We start from the raw sequence: 6,407 nt of genomic DNA, 5'->3' as shown, positions 1-6,407 counted from the left end.
CGCGATTAGCGAAGTGATAAGAACAATTATTTTCTCATTAAAAGGAATTACGATGATGTGTAACACCACAAGATTCATAAGCAGTGTATGGTGTGTGTGTGTGTGTGTGTGTGTGTGTGTGTGTGTGTGTGTGTGTGTGTGTGTGTGTAGTTTGAAGGAAGCACATAAAGAAGGGCCTTGAATCAGTTCCCAGTGCCTCCTCTTCGTAGAGGCGGAGCTAGGCAAAATTCCCAAGGACAGGATTTAGGGGCCACACAGAGGACCCCTACGAGACATGGCCAGAAGTGAGGTAATTGAACAGAGCCTGTGTGTGTGTGTGTGTGTGTGTGTGTGTGTGTGTGTGTGTGTGTGTGTGTGTGTGTGTGTGTGTGTGTGTGTGTGAGGCCTCCTCTCAAGCAGCAAGCCTCCTGAGAGAGACTCAGGGAGAATAGGAGGGTTTTAATGAATGGAGACTGTCATTAAAATGATAACTATTTCCTCTGAGATCATATCCAATTTAAATGGAAAAGAAAAAATATTAGAGACGACGTACGGGGAGCGCGAGAAAAAAAAGGTAATTGAAAGATCTTGGATTTCTTCTGCCATTCAAAAGCAGAACTCTTCTAAGCTTTCGAGAGGAGAGAAACTGTAGTGTCGGTACCTTCGAATTAAAAAAAAATCATAAAAACCTTCCGATTGCCTGTTTTTACACTGTTTAATCCGAAAGGGAGGGTGTAACTCAAAAAGCGGTTTGACCTTTGACCTCTGAAAGGCGGTAAATCACTTCAAGTCTGAAAAAGTAAAAAACCCCACAGCTGCAGCAACACGAGACGGGTTGTCCAAAGCCGCGCTTCGGTCTGAATACGAAGAGGAATGGTATTTCCGTACGGTGTGGCGCGGCTCGATGCGGCGCGGCGCTGCGGAGTGAGCCGGAGCATGTTGAGGAAATATACTGTACGTGAGATCAATTATAAGTGAGATGAATTTACTTGGAAGGATTTCAGGTGAGCTGTGAGACGAAATGAAGCAGTGTTGATAAGCAGGAGGATCATGTGAGACGTTTTAGCATATTTGGAAACAACCGATGGTGAGAAGCAGATGTAGAGAATCGATTCAGAGGAATTTTCTTCCGTTCCTGACTGCGTCCTTATATATATATACTGTATGTATCGATTCTGATCTGTCACATTTCCCTACATTGTCACAAATGATCCATCGTGAAGTTAATAAGAAGAAAATATGTAGCATGTAGGGGGACACTGTGGCTTAGAGGTTAGCACGTTCGTCTCACACCTCCAGGGTTGGGGGTTCGATTCCCACCTCCGCCTTGTGTGTGTAGAGTTTGCATGTTCTCCCCGTGCCTCGGGGGTTTCCTCCGGGTACTCCGGTTTCCTCCCCCGGTCCAAAGACATGCATGGTAGGTTGATTGGCATCTCTGGAAAATTGTCCGTAGTGTGTGAGTGAATGAGAGTGTGTGTGTGTGTGTGCCCTGTGATGGGTTGGCACTCCGTCCAGGGTGTATCCTGCCTCGATGCCCGATGACGCCTGATGACGCCTGACCCGAGTTCAGATAAGCGGTAGAAAATGAATGAATGAATGAATTAATTAATTAATGTAGCATGTCACGATACTAAAAGGCAAAGTGTAAACGTCATTGTCCCAAAGATATCAGAAAATCTAAAGTTAATCAGCTTTACTGTACCTCCGAACGCAGAAAATTAATCAACACCTTGCAGCCAATCAGATCGTTCACACTGTAGTACCACAATAGCTAGAAATCACATTGGTGGAAGGCTTTTAATCTTTTTTTAATTTTTTAATGTCTCTTTACTTTTAAGTGCACATAATATCCAGGATTTTAGTGAACAGAGGTGATTAAAAATAAAAAGCAGCCAGATGTTGCTAGCTCTCCATTTTCTCCTTGAAGAGTCAGTCAGGGATTTTGAAACGATTAAAGAACAGAAAATACAAAAACTTTGTCTTTTGTCAATACAGCACAGAAAGCTAGCACTACTCGACTCTTCTCGGAGTAAAATCTAAAAACAAATCTTTCCTCACGTGCTCTCTCTCGTTTGCGCCTGGATGGCGAGCTGTCAGCGTGCGCTGCCTCTCTGCTGAGTTCAGCTAAACAGTATTTATTCCAGAACATTGTTAGTGAAACTCATAATTGAAAGCTATTAGTTGCCCTGTGGCCTGATGGTCCTTATGGGAGAAAGAAGCAAAAGTCCGATATCTCAGCGGCCCGCCACGACTCCCACACAGCGGCGCAGATGTCTAAGCTGTCTTTGTGTACATCACAGATTAGCATGACAAAGTAATCCATTAAGTGCATTATGTACGCTCAAAGCACTGCATATTAGATATGGAGTGACATGGGTTTATTAGCCTTGATGAGCTTATAGAGTACTTAAACAAATACTGAACATCCCTGAGTTATTGTCGCGTTGACCGCTCTCACCTTGGCCTTGTTTAAAATAATAGATCTTGGAAGTGGAAGACAAATAAAAACTTTCTCTGCCGTACAAATACGTAGTATTACTGTAATGTTTATATCTTTTACATTTACACATGTTACATTATAAGCATTACTCAAGTGCTTCAGGGAAATTATTGCTTAACGAGCGTTGGTTTCATTTCAATAATTGGACGATACACTTTGTGGACAGTCTCAAAACAAATGGCTTGTTGGCCTTCTGTCTGCCGGAGGCGTAGAAACAAGATGTACCAATCAACCGCCTATTTAACAGTAGAGCCCAGAGAACAGATGCAGCAAACCTGCCCCAAACATTCAATACCACATGGATGGGATGAGTGGGGGAAGACGGGGTGGGTTTGGAGTGTTTATCAAAGAAATTACTGATCATAACATCATCCTTATGGGTCTCTAAAGAAAAAGCGAGCCCATCTTGCAGATTACTGCTTGATGAGAAAAAATGCAATTAAAATGTCAAATACTTTTTATTAGAAGCCGCCTGCCCTGTCGAGTCGAGCATCCCCAGGAGTCGGCAGCAAGCATTAAATGGATGGCAAAACAGAACCATGCAGACAGAATTAGAGGGTGTTACTGTAAGAGGAAAACAACAAATTAGGCCTGTTGGAACTGTTTCTTGTACAGCTGATCTGCAACGTCTGCTCTTTAGAAGCAATACTCGTTGGATGGTGCCAAATATGTAGTGGCTCAAAAGGCTTAAATGCCTATCTCTTGGCTACCGGTTACACATCTTTAGACAGACTATAGACCAGCCTAGTCTTGTTCGGAGCTCTTACATTTAACATTTATGATTCAGGCTACAACTGCGATGAAGAGATTTGAGGGTCTTGCTCAAGGACTCAAACATTAACAGCTTGGCAGTTCAGAGATTTGAACTCACCCAATGTTCTGACCTTCCCTATCACCCAAATTTACCAGATCTTACAGAATTCAAAATAGTTCAAAGCCTTAATGACTGAGCCACCATCTCTTAAACAGTTGTTTAAAGCCTTAACAGCTGCCCCAGAATCTCTTACTTCTATACTCACCAATGACCAATCTATACCTCTGGAATGTAGTTTGCAAGAAAGGTGAACAATTAAGCAACTAAGATGAGCACAGTTCTGGTATCTAATCCAGCTTGACTATGTCATGTACTGTACATGACTACTTTGTTTGAGATCTCAAGAACAAGAAGGTTGAACAGGAGGTCTAAGGAACAGAATCAAGGATGTTACCTACAAGTCTGTGTGGGCATAAAAGGTTAGAATGTCTTTAACAGACATAAGTGAGGTCAGGTAAAGAGCCCTAGGGTGTAGTCATCATGCCAACTCATCTCAAACGTTTTCTGTGTCGTTGAGGTCACGGCTCTGTAAGGCCTTCCACTCCAACCTTGGCTAACCAGGTCTTCATGAACCTTGTCTGTACACAGGGTCTCCATGCTCGAAGAGGTCAGGGATCCTTAATTTCAGTGATGGGACATTATGACGTAATGGCATACAAATATATTCAATATAATTGTGTGTTTCCGATTACTGGCCATTTAAGGAAGACCCATATACTGTAGTATGGGTGTGATGGTCAGGTGTCGGCAAACCTTCGGCTATGTAGTGAATGCGCGTCATGTTCTCTCCATGCAGGAATATCGATAAGAAGGATCTGACATGGAGCAGTGTTCCCAGAGTATGTCTGAATCTAGCAATGGGGAATTTTAGCTTCCAGATCTAGAATGTATGTACCACTGATAAAATGTTGAGTTAATGAGTCAATGCACCATTAAATAGTTCAGCAATGTTGACCGTTACAAGAACAACCACTACAGGAGTGATAATGGTCACTTGTTCATTCATTCATTTTCTACCGCTTATCCGAACTTCTCGGGTCACGGGGAGCCTGTGGTGTCATCAGGCATCAAGGCAGGATACACCCTGGATGGAGTGCCAACCCATCGCAGGGCACGCACGCTCTCATTCACTCACACACTGCGAACAATTTTCCAGAGATGCCAATCAACCTACCATGCATGTCTTTGGACCGGGGGAGGAAACCGGAGTACCAGGAGGAAACCCAAGAGGCACGGGGAGAACATGCAAACTCCACACACGAGGCAGAGGCGGGAATCGAACCCCCGACCCTGGAGGTGTGAGGCGAACCTGCTAACCACTAAGCCACCGTTATCTATTTATTCTAGTCTATTTAGACTAGTATAAATAGATAAAAAGAATAACTGTTTTATCACAAGTGTCTATCTGTAATTTTTCAGGTCAAGGTTGGCACAAAGATAAGTTGCTTTGGCTCAGCAACAAGACGGTTTTAAACTGTACATTAGACAAAGTCAAAGGAAAACCAGTGAAACAACAAAGGCTACTAAGAATTTGGTGCACTGGTAACTGCTCAATTGTACCACTTTAAGGACTTGCACCACTCCCTGGTTTAAATTAAGGCAAAAGTACCCCAATGATTGAACGGACTGCAAATGGATCTAATTAACAAAAGTTTTTCTTGCCATCGGTTAATTTCTCCTCTTCGTCCCTTTCATGTGTGTTATGATTTTAAGTTAGTTAATTAGTTCATTCGTTCAGAATTAATAATTTACTCTGGAAATGTTGACAGCATAATGACCTTTAAAAGTCTCATTTGTTGTGCTAGGACTGGTAAGATGACACTGGTGTGGTGGGAAGAAATGGAAACAAAAGAGGAAGAAATAGAAGGTTGTTAATGGATTTTAACAATAGGTCCCCTGTGTATTCATTAGCATGAGCGGTTTGAATTATTTTACAGCCATTTGTAATTAGTATCTGTGAGAGTTATTGCCATAATCATCGTCAAGTTCTCCTCTGGATTCCTTTGGTTAACAATTAAACTTTGCTGTTCTTATAGTTGGTGTGGGGAAACGGACATTCGTAAAGCTCACACTTGTAAAACTAATAAAACTGTAGGGTTCCTTTAGGAGGAGTTTGATCATTTCATAGTTATGAGATTTTGTTCAAACTTCAAAGCAACTCTTAATAAGTCTATTGCAACAGCCACCGGTTAGACCGTAGATGGCGGAGTTTAGACTTAGGAACTAGTTAATGTCAAAATTGCGTATTATTCTTCACTAATTTCCTCTGCATGCTTAAATCTACCTTTTAGACATCCTGTATGAACCATTTGAGGTTAGTTTGGGATAGATTAGAGTAGCATTATTTGTAATGGGTTTTATTCTGTGAAGCCAATTTCGTTAACATCTCAGAAGGGTTGAGGATGATACTGTACTGATGATGTCCACATGATGAAAAATTCATTCATTTATTCATTCATACAGTATATCTGTAGTAACCTTATAAGCCTGTTCAGGGCTACAGTGGCTTTTCCAGGAGCCTTTCCCAGGAACGCTGGGTGTGAGGTTGGAATACATCCTGGATGGGATGCCACTACGTTACAGAGCACCACCAGTAACCAATCCGACTACCGGTATTTTTGTGAGGGTGGAAGAGGAGGGTAAACAAATAACCACAAGGAAACACAGATACACCCTGGAGAACATGGGAACAGGAGGGAATCCTGAAAATCTGTTGAAATGCTTCTACCATTCACATGAAGATCTCCAAATAAATACATTTTAATTGGTGTAACTTCCTGCTTATACGAAGTCTGAGTCATTCTACAATCTCTACGCTGCCACACTGTTAGCTTGGATTTGCAAAATATTGAGTTCTACATTGACTTGGAACTTTTTCATCCCTTTAGATATCAAGTTGTTCTGGTAGCTTTTAGCTCAGTACTGGTCAGTTTAATTAACCTCTCTGTGATAACGAATATGTCGTTCATTCGATCTGATTACTTCTGAAGACTATATTAACTACAACCAGACTTCCAGGCTTTCATTATTAATTTCCATTACTGTCAATCATTTTTTTTACCAACAAAACCATCTCCCTATCTGAACCTTAACAATGCTTCTCGTGTGATATTT

This window comes from Tachysurus fulvidraco, chromosome 15 (genome assembly GCF_022655615.1).
Source record: "Tachysurus fulvidraco isolate hzauxx_2018 chromosome 15, HZAU_PFXX_2.0, whole genome shotgun sequence".
Lineage (NCBI taxonomy): Eukaryota > Metazoa > Chordata > Actinopteri > Siluriformes > Bagridae > Tachysurus > Tachysurus fulvidraco.
The sequence above is the reverse complement of the archived record's forward strand: the minus strand, read 5'-3'. Positions refer to the sequence as shown.